Consider the following 14,348-nt stretch of genomic DNA (forward strand, 5'->3'; position numbering starts at 1 on the left):
TCCAGGATCGCGCCCTGGGCCAAAGGCAGGCGCCAAACCACTGCGCCACCCAGGGATCCCAAAACTTAACTCTTAAGAAGAGAATGATGACCATAATAAGGACTTGAGTTTAACTTTTTCTGCTTGTATTCTTTATGAATCAAACACTTAGCAGAATATCTGGATATTTTCTTGTTTTTTAATTTTATTATTACTACTAATACTATTGTAATAATGTACTGTACTTATACTTCACTAAAATTTACCATTATCTTCTAAATGTAAGAGCCAAGAAAGTGTTAAAATGTGTCCTCTTAAACATTATATAAGGCAAATTACCATAGGTAATATAACAATACTCAAATCCATATGTATCAGCTGAGTTTTATTTCAAGTCCTGGGACTGTTTTCATGATTTGTGTTAATCATGATTGTATTAATGTTAAAATATGGAAAACAACTACCTTATTAAAGTATTAGACTTCGATTCATACTTTCTTTTACTTTTTTTTTTCAGACTCCTACTACTAAAACTAAAGGTTTGCTGCATGAAAATGCAATGCTGACTGGCATTGAATCTCTTTTGGAGGGAGAACAATGGGGGAAAAAGGGAGAAAGCGGTGGGAAGGATGAAGAAAGTGGAGTGATGTCAGGGAAAATAAAATGCTCCTTTTAGTCAGGAGCAAGTAAAAGCAAAAGTGATGGATAAAGGATGAAGAGGCATTGGGAACATTTGATAGTTTGAGTGCAATCTGAAAGAATTTTAATGATAAAGGAAATGTGACTTTTTTCTCTTTCTATTCATCTTCACCTGGTGTTTTCTCTGTGGTTACCTTGTCTTGCATCTTTAAAGGGAAATTGAGCCTTATCACCGTCCTTCACTCTCCTCTGTGTCTTTAGAACTTTCAGAGGCATTTGTTGTCACTGACAGACATATTATTGTCTTTCTTATCAGGCACTTTGGTAACGTTCTTTTTAATTCATAGTCTCTACATCTGTAGCTTCCTTTTATCTTCTCTTTGTAATATCTTACTGAATAGCATCCCTTTTCCTTCCCTTCTTTCCCTTTGTTTTCTTCCCTGTTTTACTGACCTCTACTCATTCTGACATTTTGTGCCGTTCTGTACCACAAACACCTATGACTTACATATGTCTCTCATCCTTGTCACACTTCTTGGAAATTTTATTCTGGAAAAAAATGTCATCTCTCCAGATTGCTTATCATTGGCTATCAAATCACCTCAATAGCTATTTGAAAATGGTTTTGTAATATCTTTTAGGGTAATATTAAAAAGATAATTTTCAGATAAAAGGTAAAATCAACTGTGGTGTCTGCTCTCACGAGGAGAATTTCCTCATGTGCTGTTTAATATTTAGCTGTGTGCTGGGAGTTGTATTTGTGGGAATCTCACATGCTAGTGGTTTTCTGTATATTTGCTGGGTCCTTTGGTTTCAAGTTTAAGTGCAGAAATTTCTCAATGAATAGCCAAGCGATTATTGCTGTTTTAGATTAGCTTTTAAAATATCTCATATATACTATTTATTTGGGGGGAATCACTATGGTTATTGTGTTTGGATTTATCTTTAGCATGTTTTTAAAGGTTAAAAAACAAAATTCAACTGTGTAAATTTGAAGATCTAATTGGCTTTATTCAATAATTCATGAATTGAGCAGTATGCCATCTGATTGGTGGAAAGGAGTTCCAAGAGACTTACAAAATGGAAGACTTTATTAGGCAGAAATGGGGCAGGAAAAAGAATAGAAAGGATTGTTTGAGGCAAAGTCACCTTCATTCTGGGGGAGGAGTAGGCTTATAAAATGCAGATTATATCATTGGTACAGACCAGGAAATTCCAAATTGAGTGGTTAAAGGTTACAGTCCTGCAATCAAGTCTTGATTTGATGTTGTGGAGCCAAGTGACTCCATTTGAGCCTATTATTTTTTTCTCTCTCTCACTCCCTCTCTCCCTCTCTCGCTTTCTTTCTTTCCCATAGATAACTTTTAAATTCTCCTCTGCCCAACTAAAACTGATTTATTATTAAAATATTCCAAATTCTGGTGTCTTTTTAAAAATCACACAATCATTTTTAATCTCAAAACTATTTTTTCAAGAATTGATCTTCCTATTTTTAAAATAGACTAATATTTTTCAAATATTTACTACATCAAATAATACCAGCACTAGAATTAAACATAATTATTCAGAAATAATTTAAAATATTTTATGAAATTATTTATAATAATTTAAGAAAAATGTTACTTTTTCAAAAGAATAAAAGGACGGTGACTCCTGGGTGGCTCAGCGGTTTAGCACCTGCTTTCAGCCCAGAGCCTGATCCTGGAGTCCCGGGATCAAGTCCCACATCTGGCTCCCTGCATGGAGCCTGCTTCTCTCTCTGCCTATATCTCTGCCTCTCTCTCTCTGTCTCTCATGAATAAATAAATAAAATCTTTCAAAAAAAAAAAAAGAAAAAAGGACAAAAAACTGTATCATAGACTTAAGAATGGTGGAGCTGTAAAATTCTGCCTTAAAATGTACGTTATTACATTTCAAATCTGAATATGAAATAATTCCACCATTACTGAACTTTGTAAAAGTGGTTCTTATTCATTGCATGGTTCTTGATCTTAAATCTTTCTTTATTTTTTTATTTTATTTTTTTTAGAGATTTTACTTATTCATGAAAAACGCAAAGAGAGAGACAGAGATACAGGCAGAGGGAGAAGCAGGCTCCCTGTGGGAAGCCTGATGCGGGACTCAATCCTAGGATCCCAGGATCAAGTCCTGAGCCAAAGGCAGACGCTCAGCCACTCAGCCACCCAGGTGCCCAATAAATCTTAGGTCTTTAAAATAACTAAAAAGTAGTTAATGAAACTTGGATCACTATCAAAATCTGTAAATGAAATTTCAACTTATTTATATTTAAATTAGTTTTAAGCATAAAAACATATATTACATGTACATATATACTTAGGTTCAAATTTATACTGAAACTAGTTTTTACTTTTAAACTGAAGTAAATAATTTATCCTTAAGGTTTGGGACATGAGTTTTAGAGCTTTTCACTAAATTATGACATTATCACCTACGTTTAAGTATTACAAAACATATTAACTAAATTCCTCTTAACTATGAATTCCTTTGTAATTCTCATGTATTACTTCTCTCTTCTGTAGTAGAATAACGCCTGGTTTAGAGTATACTCTAAAATATAAGATATTTATCAAATAAGCAAGTAGATGGACAAAATGCATTCCCAAAAGAACTATTCTGTTATAGTTATGGCATGGAAGGAAAAGAAAAGATAAACTAATTTTTTGAATTTTAGTTTCTCTCTGAACTTTTAGGATAAAGTACATTTTACTTTATATGTAGCAGTTAGTTCTGCTTTATACTTGTTTTTCTACTGCAACTATTAATATCTCCTTTCACTACCAAATGTGCCCCGGGGCAATTAAAATACATGGTTCTACTTACATTTAAGTGTATTTGTGAGAAAAAATAAAGAAATGTCCAACTTGCTTCACTTTTTAAATATCTTTCCTGAACCCTGAATTAAATGGTTTCCTATTTGAATATGACCAGTTTCTACCTCAAAATACTGGTTTTTTTTTTTTTTTAAACCTAATGTCAAAATTTTTGTGTCATTAACTTACTTAGGTCAAGACATTGAGTGCCTACTCTGAATTACATGATCAGATAAATTAGCTAATCTTCAAGGAGAATAGTACTGAAATAGAAAGGGAAGTCGGTATTAAAATTATATATGGAAAAAAAAATTATATATGGGATGTTTGCTTATTTCTGAGCCATTACCAGTATAGCTTCTTATTGTCATCATTAATGAAATCATGTGTAAGAGAGAATGATTTGTGACCTATAAAATATCATAAAACAGAAAGTAAGTGACAATAGTAATTATTACAGTTGTTTAATAAATATGTCCAGCTCTCCTTCTTCTGGATATCCAAAAGAATTGTCCTTCCTTGTTTCTTTGAAGCTAAACAAATGGCCAAAATAGAAACTTTACAAACCAGTACATGATTTCCACTTTCCCTTTCCATGAAAGCTTGAATTAAGATTGAGCTTTATTGGGCTGCTACATACAGGAGTGGAACCCCTTCTATTATATATGGAGCAGGAGTGAAAAAATCAGTTTTTGTTATATTAAGCCACTGAGATTTTAATGTACTTTGTTACCATAATATAACCTAGCCTAACTTAGCCCATATCAACTGGTGACATAACCCTCTTAAGCAGTCTTTATCTGCTTTCTTTAAAAAACAATTACAGTATTTGCTTTCAGAGCCTTATAGGTTTCCTAACCCCTCCCAGAACCTTGGCCCTCCTCTCAAGTATGTTTTGACCACATGGTCTGTAATTCCTTTGTGAGGAAAAAGAAGTCAGAATTTTAAAGCTGGAATAGATTTTAGGGATTATGTAGTTCAACTCCACCATTTAGACAGGTCATTTTGAAAAGCATAACCTGAATAGACTCTAGCAGTCACTTGTGTGTACTCAGCAAAGGTATTTCATCTTTCTAATTTTACTTCCTTTAACTATAAAAATGCAGATCATCATATGTTCCAGTTAGGTTTGTTTAAAAAAATTGAGTACATTTAAATGAACCAATCAGATTCTATGGTCATAGGGCATCCACATATCCCTTTGTTCTTTATCAATTTCATCAGGTTAGACAAGAAAAAGAGTGAGAAAGCATTTATAAAGAGTTTTACAATTTTATTTTTATATCCATTAGCTATTTCTTATAAACTTCACAACCAACTTTGTTATTCAGACAGAGCAAGCATTGTTATTATTTCTATTTCACAATAGTCAATTGAAACCCCAAAACACTATGATTTAATTTAAGAGCATCCTAAATAGCAGACCCAGAACTCAGACCAATGACCTCTGACTTGAACATCACATTGTCTTTTCTACCATCTCGAATCATAAACTTGGTGCAATGGACTATGTAGTCAGAGGTTTTCCACTACAAATAACCTTTGTAGTGGTGAGTGTTTCTGATTTTCTCAATACTCAATTAATAATAATAGTAATAATAATAATAGACATAGCATTGAAGAATAATATGTTTTAGAGTATACTCATTGGAGAAAAAAGTCCAAAATAAACTCCTATCCAATAAAGAATTTGTCTGGCCTGTGTTCCCAATTCCTAGGAAAGTCTCTAAATCTTTGCAATTTCCTTAGTGATAGAAGTATGTTTGTTATTCATGGTGGTCCCTGATGATAAATTTATGCTGAGGAGGAGACTAGTGGGGGACCCTTACATAGTTTGTGCTATTGAGATGACTCAGAATATGGGGTGGCCAAGGCAGAAAGACCAATCACTTAACTAATTATAAGGTTGGGTGTTTTAAGCCACAGGATATCAACCCAATCTCTGGGTAACAGAGGGTGGTTGGAGATTGTATTTAACCATATAGCCAATGACGCCTATGTCATGAAACCACAATAAAGACTCCGGGAACCAAAGCTCAAGTGAGCTTCCCTGCTTGGCAGTAATCTGTATATGGTCACACATGGATGTGCCAGGAGGGTGGCATGTCCCCATTCCATGAAGAAAGGACAATGGAAGCTTATTATTACCCTATGCATCTCTTCTTTTTAGCTAGTTCTGACTTGTGTCCTTTTGCTATAATAAACCTCTAATCATAGTGTAGCACTTTCCTGACTTCTGTGAATCAATCTAGTGAATTATTGAATCTGAGGGGGTAGTGGAACCCCTTGAACCTGTAGATAACTATTCAGAAGAGTGAGAGACCTGGAGACCCTTGAACCTGCAGCTGGTATTGGATGAAGGGCACTCTTTTGCATGATTTAGCCCAAATCTGGGTAGTTGGTATCAGAGATTATTTCATAAGCAAGAAATATATGTGCACATACAAATATATAAAATGCAGAATATATCTTTTTTATTATCCTTTTGACTCATAGGCAAAAGTAAATATCACATGAAATTACCTTTTTTTTTAAGGCTTACATTATTTTTACACAAAATAAGGATATTTCCAAATGTTACATTTTTTTCTTGATTTAAAAAAATATATATTTGTAGAACTAATTTATGTGGGACTCAATGTCCTTGAATGAATTATTTTGTTTTATGAGAATATAGTTTCCAAAACCTAATATATACTTAACTGAAGAAAATAGGGCAGAAAGTTAACATTTTTCTATCTGGGACATGGATACATGAATGTTTCATTATATAGTCTTTATCTTTCTGCATGTGTGAAATATTTTCTTAAGTGTATCTACATTTCAGTAATAATTTTGCTTCATTCCCTGGCAATGCTGAATAAGTAAGTCATTAGAATAATTGAACAGTACAAAATCAGAACACCACAGAAATTTGAAAATTCTGTAATTCAGGGCTTTCCCTCCACCTGTGGAGAGCTGGAATTAAACAGCCTATGTTTGGAAAGTGGTCTTTTTCAGTGTCTTGGACAATACAAATAAAATTTCTACCAGAAACACATTTTCTTAATAATTTGCTCTGCAGAACTGGTATGTTCCTGGATGCAGTGTTATGTTGCCTGCATTGCTGCGGATGGTTGATCTCACCATGCATTCCACTCAGTCATTATTCACCAACCCTATAGTGAGAAAAAGGCTGCCATTCACAAAGTTCTCAGTTGGTAAAAGACTTTATTTTTTTATAACTTCAAAATGTTACATGGTTTTTGATGAATTCACCTAATAGCTCCCTGCTTTACACCAATAATCTTAATAACATTTGAATAAATACAGTGTTAAATTCATGACTAATAAAACTATTCATCTTGCGTGTACATCAGTATTAGCAGTAAAATTTCCTCTTGATAATAAAATATCCCTAATTTATACAAAAATTGCTTTTTAGTTACCATTTAATGAACATCAACTTCATGCCAGGCAATGTGCTACATATTTTCTTTTTTTCATATTTTTATTTTCCTATTTCTTTCTCAAAATCTTTATCAAGAAGATAGGATCTCTATATTTCCTGCACTGGAATATAAACCTTAGCAGGGAAAGAATATATATTCCAAAATATATGTAAATATATACTATATCTTCTTTATCCACTTGTCTATCATGGATACTTGAGTTGCTTCCATATCTTGAATATTGTAAATAATGCCACAATAAATGTAGGGGTGCATAAATCTTTTCAAATTAGTGTTTTCATTTTCTTTGGGTGAATGTCCACTAGTGGAACTATTAGAATGTATGGTATTTTTATTTTTAATTTTTCAAGGAACTTCCATATTGTTTTCCGCAGTGGTTGCACAAATTTACATTCCCACCAACAGTTTATATGGTTCCTTTTTCTCCACATCTTTGCCAATACTTGTTTCTTGTGTTTCTGATTTTAGCCATTCTGATTGATGTGAAGTGATATCTAGTTATAGTTTTGATTTGCATTTCTCTGATGATTAGTGATGCTGAGCATCTTTTCATGTGTGCGTTGGCCATCTGTATATATTTGGAAAAATGTCTGTTTAGGTCCTCTGCCCATTTTTTAATCAGATTGTTTGGGGTTTTTTTTTTTTTTGGTGTTAAGTTACATAAGTTCCTTATATATTTTGGGGATTAACCCCATATTGGATTTATCTTCTTCCATTCACTAGCTTGAAAGCCACAATTTAAATGTGCTCTTTTTCCATTATACTGAATTTTAGAATACTTTTCAGTAATATATTCTGTATTTTATTTGATTCAGCAATAATTCTGAAGATGCATAAAGCAAGTATTATCTTTTAATAAATGTACGTGCTAAATTGTCCAAGGTCAAGTGAGTTTTCTGAAAATACAAAATTAACTGAGGAAATATGATTGCATATTGGTCTTCTGCCTTTTTAAAAATAAAATAGGGTTTTTTAAGGCATCAGAAATTACTGTTATTTAAGAAATTTTTGTGTTTAAATAATTATTTAAAAGCCAGAAACACCATTACTTCATTTCATGAAATTAATGTCTGAAAATAGTACACCGGGGTTCCTAGGTGGCTCAGTGGTTGAGGGTCTGCCTTTGGCTAAGGTTGTGATCATAGGGTCCTGGGTTCAAATCCTGAATCAGGCTCTCTGCAGGGAGCCTGCTTAGGCCTCTACCTATGTCTCTGCCTCTCTCTGTGCATCTCTCAAGAATAAATAAAATCTTTAAAAAATTAAAAATAGTATATACTGTGTGGATACCCAATTATTTGAAGCAAGTACGTACTAAAAGAAAAAAACTTTTTGGCTTTATGAATTTGCCTTACCTAATGTTAAAACTACCTGAGAACAAGTCCTGTCTACTGTTTTGTTAAATTAGTTCTTTGAATCAAGGAGATTCTAGTCCTAATTATTAGTAGGCCTTCTTATCTAAAAACAAGTGGTTATACTATAATCCTTAATTAATCATTTTTCGTTCTTTAGTGTAAAACTAAAAATTATTACTCAATTTGCTTATTACCCAAAACTTTATAGCCAAAACTGTTCCTTTTGTAAATACGTATTAGTTGAAAATAATGTCCCAGGTCCAATGTAGGTAATGGTTGGATAAAGTTGAAGTTAAAGTTTTGTTGTTTGTTTTTCATTTGGTTTTGATTTGCTTTATTTTAAATATAAAGCAGCTTAGAATATTTAATATGCCAGTGTGCAATGTGACTTTCTAAAAATGGAAGTACACTAAGCAGTATTTCCCTAATCTGTTTCAACCCGAAGAAAATGTTTCTTTTTTATGAGACTTCTTGAGGGATTTACTGTACTGTGGGTCACACTTTGAGATATACTGGACTAGAGTGTACCTTATGTTTAGCAAACTTCTGACCTGATAGTCTTACTGGTTTCTATGATACTGTATGTGGTTCTTCCACTGTCTTTAGTTTTATTTTATTGTAGTAAGAACACAACATGAAATGTACCCCTTAGCAACTTTTTATATGTGTAATACAGCATCGTTAACTATAGGGACAATGCTGTACAGCAGATCTCACCTTGCATAATTGAAATTTTATGTCCATTGATTTGCCTCCCTCCAGTTACTGGCAACCCCCATTCCACTCTTTGCTCCTATAAGTTTGACTATTTTAGATATCTAATATGAATGGAATCATACACTGTTTTTCTTATTACTGGCTTATTTTACTTCACATAATGTCCTCCAGGTTTATCCATGTTTCATATATTGCAAGATTTCTTTCATTTTTAAAGATGAACAATATTCCATTGTATGTATCTACCACATTTTCTTTATCCATTCATCCTTTGATGGGCATTTAAGTTGTTTCCACATTTTGACTATTTTCAATGAACATTGGAGTGCTGATAGCTCTTCTGGATACTGATTTCATTCCTTTTGGATAAATACCCAGAAGTGGAATTGCTGGATGGTATGATGTTCTATTTTTAATTTTTGAAGAATCACTACACTGTTTTTCATAGCAACTGCAACATTGTTCACTCCTACCAACAGTGCACAGGGGTTCCAATTCCTCCACATCCTACCTGCACTTGTATATGTGTTTTTTATAACAGCCATCCTAACATGGGGAAAATCATTGTGGTTTTTATTTGAATTTACATTTCTATGATGATTAATGATGTTATCTTTTCACATACCTGTAGGCCATTTGTATATCATCTTTGGAGAAATGTCTATTTCAAGTCTCTAGCCCACTTTAAAGTAAGATGTTGGGGTTTTTTGCTGTTGAGTTGTATGATTTCCTTATATATTTTGGATATTAACTGATATCCAATATCAGTTATCTGATACGGTTTGCAAATATTTTGTCCCATTCTATAAGTTGCCTTTTCACTCTGCTGATTATTTCCTTTGCTGCACAGAAATTTTTTAGTTTGATGTTTGCTCTCTTATCTATTTTTGCTTTTGTTGCCTATGGTTTTGGTGTCATATTGATGAAATAATTGCCGAGAACCATGTCATTAAGCTTTTTCTCTATGTTTCCTTCTAAAAGTTCTACAGTTTGAGGTCTTATGTTTAAGTCTTTAATCCACTTTGAATTTATATTGGTGTATGGCATAAGATACAGGTCAATTTCATTCTTTTGTGTGTGGATATCTAGTTCCCATGGCACCATTTGTTGAAGAGACTATCCTTTCCTCATGTATATTCCTCATACCCTTGTCGAAGGTCAGTTGACCTCATATACATGTATTTATTTCTGGGCTCTATTTTGTTCTGTTGGTTTATATGTCTGTCTTTATGCCAGCACCATGCTATTTTAATTACTGTAGCTTTGTTGCATATTTTGAAACCAGTAAGTGTGATGCCTCTAGCTTTGTTCTTTTTCAAGATTGTTTTTGGCTATTAAGGGTCTTTTGTGGTTCTATATGCATTTTTGTATTTTTTTTCTATTTATGTAAAAACTTTTCAAGATTTTGATAGGAATTTTACTGAATCTGTAGATTGCCTTGGGTGGTATGAGCATTTTAATGACAAGTGTTCCAACCCATGAATACATGATGTCTTTCCATTCGTTTTTATCTTCTTAAATTGCTTTTATCAATGTTTTTTAGCTTTTATCATATAAACCAGTCACCTTCCTCATTAAGTTTGTTCCTAAGTATTTTATTCTTTTTGGTAGTATTGTAAATGAGTTATTTTCCTTAATTTCCTTTTCAGATAGTTCATTATTAGTATATGGAAATGCAACTAGTTTTTGTATATTAACTTTATATCCTGAAACTTTACAGAATTTGTTTATTGTGTTTAACAGTTTGTGTGTGTGTAGTCCTTAGGGTTTTCTTTATAAAACACCATTTGATGTGAAAACAGGGAAATTTTACTTCTTCCTTTCTGAGTTGTATGCCTTTTATCTCTATTTCTTGCCTACTTGTTTTGGCTAAACTTCCAGGACTCTGAACGATAGAAGTGGTGAAAACAAGCATCCTTGCCTTGATCTCAATCTTAGAGGAAGAGCTTTCAGTTTTTTACTTTTGTGTATGTATTTGCTATGGGGGTTTTATATATGCCTTTACTATGGTGGGATAATTTCTATTTATTTGTAGTTTGTTGAGAGTTTTTATTATGAAAGGGTACTGAGTTTTGTCGGATGCTTTGTCTGCATCTTTTGAAATGATCATGTGATTTTTATCAATTCCATTAATGTGATATATCATATTAATTGACTTTCATATGTTGAGCCATCCTTATGTCCCAGGGAAAAATCTCACTTGGTTATATTGTATGATCCTTTTAATATGCTGTTGAATGTGGTCTGCTAGTATTTTGCTGAGGGATTTCTGGTGGTATCTTTGTCTGACTTTGGTACCAGGGAAATGCTGGCCTCATAAAATAAGTTTGAAAGTGTTGCTCTTTTCCACTTTGAATGGACATGGTTGTGGAATGTTAAATAACTAAAAACATTATCAGGAAAGAAAGTTACTTCAGCAAAGTGAAAAAGGGAAACAAAGTAGATGACATTGGATATGAGAGGCAGCATGAGATAAACATGACATAGCAGAAGACAGGAGATTATAAAGATCATTTGAATTTAGACTTAGAAGATTCTTCTTTAAATGGTAATATTTAAAGAATGTCAGATTTTATTTCTTTCCCTATTGATCCAACTACACAACTTGATTCTGCATATGATCCTTGTTCACATAATCTTAGATTTTAAGGGCTTTTTAATGGTCTTCCACTTTTAGAAAAATCTATAAATAAAACAGAAGAGAAGTATAACTACAAAATAGTTTATCAGCATTAGATATTAGGAGCCCCTGGGTGGCTCAGTAAGTTAAGCATCCAACTCTTGGCTCCAGCTCAGGTCATGATCTTATGGGTAATGGGATCAAACCCCTTGTCATCGTGCTCCCCATTTAGTGTGCAGTCAGCTTGAAAGATTTTCTCCATTTGCCCCTCCCCTCATGCATTCTCTCTCCACCTCCCCTCAAATAAATAAATAAATATTTAAAAAATACTAGATATTAATTAAAAATACTAGATATTAATTTGTATAAATAGTTATCATACTTCCGTGAACATTAATTTGTTTTTCTGTAATATATATTCATAATTAAGGTTTATAAATACAAAAATTGGGAGGTGAATACTGGGTGAGAAGTTGAAAAAAGTTTAGATACTCCATCTACTTTCTCAGTTTTCCCTCAAGGTTTCCCTAAAGGCTGCAAAGCTGTTATTAATGTCTGGTTCCCTAAAAGCTGACCTGCAATGGGAAATTTTATGTTTTTGATTTATTAAGGAATTGTTTTTAGGAGAAATCAGTAAGGAAATGAGAGAAGCAGTTTAGAAAAGGAGAAGGCACTATATAAGATGTGGTTCCAGATAAAGTCTAGATTCTCTAATCCCCTAGGAGCTTTAAGAAATAAATGTCAAGATGGTCTGTCATCATTTGGGATCAGGAACCAGGGCTTTTGTATATCTCCAACACCTCAGCTTATCATCAACTGTGACTTGCAAGGCAGAGGGAGGGTAGGATGCCCCAGTTAACTCCTAGCTATTTTTAGGAAAGTAAGTGTGATGGTTTATTGTATATGTCAACTTGACTGAGCCACAAGCCCCCAGACATTTGGCCAAACATTATTCTGGATCTTTGTGGGTGAGATTTACTTAAGTATCAGTAGAGTAAATCAGATTGCCCTCCCTATCATGGGTGAACCTCATCCAATTAGTTGAAGGCCTAAATAGAACAAAAAGACTCACCTTCCCATGAATAAGGAGGAACTCCTCCTGTATGACTTCCAGTAGGAACATCCAGTTTTTTCCCACCTTCAACCTTGAATGGAAACTTTGATTTCTTCCTGGATCTCAAGCCTGCCAGTCCTCAGACTGAACTATATCATTGGCTTTCTTGGTTCTCAGGACTTCAGACTAAGACTGGAACTACACCATCAATATGCTTGGATCTTCAGCTAGCCAAACTACAAATCATGGGACTTTTCAGCTTCCATAATTGCTTGAGCCAATTCCTTATGAAATCTTAGTTTATATGTGTCTCTCTCTATATATATCATTCTCTTTATCTCTCTTTTTTTCCCTTATTGGTTCTGTTTCTCTATAGAATTCGAGCTACTACAGTGAGAGATGGATTCTAAACCTAAGTGAAACCTCCAGAAAATGTCAGTCAGTGTGAGGCCTAGGTAGAAGCACCCTTGGGAAGTAGTAAAAGCAATCTCAAGGGATTTGAGTAGGAAAACAACATCTACTACAATTCTACATTTAGGCTGTCCTTTATATATTCTAGGAAACTGCCTACATACAAGTAGCATCTCCATCTAGCATTTCTTTTCCAACCAATAAATTCTAGTCATTTGTTGTGAAGGTTGTTGTATATGCACTTAAAAAAAAAAAAATCTTGACACTTTCAACTTATCTCATGGTAAACATTGTTTCCTATGAATTTTACACCCATATTTAGTTCATACTCTATTTTAAAACAAGTTTTAGAATTCTAAATTTACTTAGTTTTTATGCAGGTTCCCTATGTTTTACTTTCAACAGAGCTATTCCTTATGGCAAATTACTTCAGTGTTCTTTTTGAAGACTTAGGTCTCCAAAACTTTCAGAAAGATGTAAAAATATCACAGATAATCTAAAAGATGATCAGCCTATTATTTGAAGCTAAATCCTTCTTAGCCAGAATTGGGGTAGTTGGTTACTTAGTACTGAGATTACAAAAGCTCCCTTTGAAAATGAGAGAATAAAAAATTATAATCATAGAGCTTTAAGACTAGAGGTTTTTTAGGGGTCATCTTCTCTAATACACTATTTCTCCATACAAGTAAACTGAGGAAGAGAATATGAAATCGACTGAAGAATAGAGGATATATATGAGATAACTTTTTAACTTTACATTTTTAACACCTTAATCTGCAATTAGTTTTAGTTGGAACTCAGTATAAAGTCATTTATATACAATACATTTTTAATGTTGAAATCTTATTGCTCATGGATCTAAATTCAATTCAGAAAACGCCTCAGATGCAATTTTCTAGTAAATGTTTTATGAAAAGGAATGTATTCTTTATAGAGAACAGACTATTATGAACAAAATATAGCCATGATTTTTAAAATAATTTATTATCACAAATCTTTGAAGAAAATAATCATAATGAAGGCGATGACAGCAATGTCAACAGCATAGGCATGTTAACTTATGTTTTATTAACATTGGCATATTAAACATATGTTTAACCCCCAGACAATCCCACAAGGTCGGTATTTTTATTACCCCATCTCACATAGGAGGAAACTGAAATCTGACCCCACTCACTCTGGCTTCCATAATTGTCTTTTCAACCATTATATTCTTCTGTAGAGTAAATATACTTTGAACACCTAACTACTTACTATTTAAAACAGGTAAATACACGTTTAAGCCATTTTCAT

This window comes from Canis lupus, chromosome 31, assembly GCF_048164855.1.
Source record: "Canis lupus baileyi chromosome 31, mCanLup2.hap1, whole genome shotgun sequence".
NCBI classification, from domain to species: domain Eukaryota; kingdom Metazoa; phylum Chordata; class Mammalia; order Carnivora; family Canidae; genus Canis; species Canis lupus.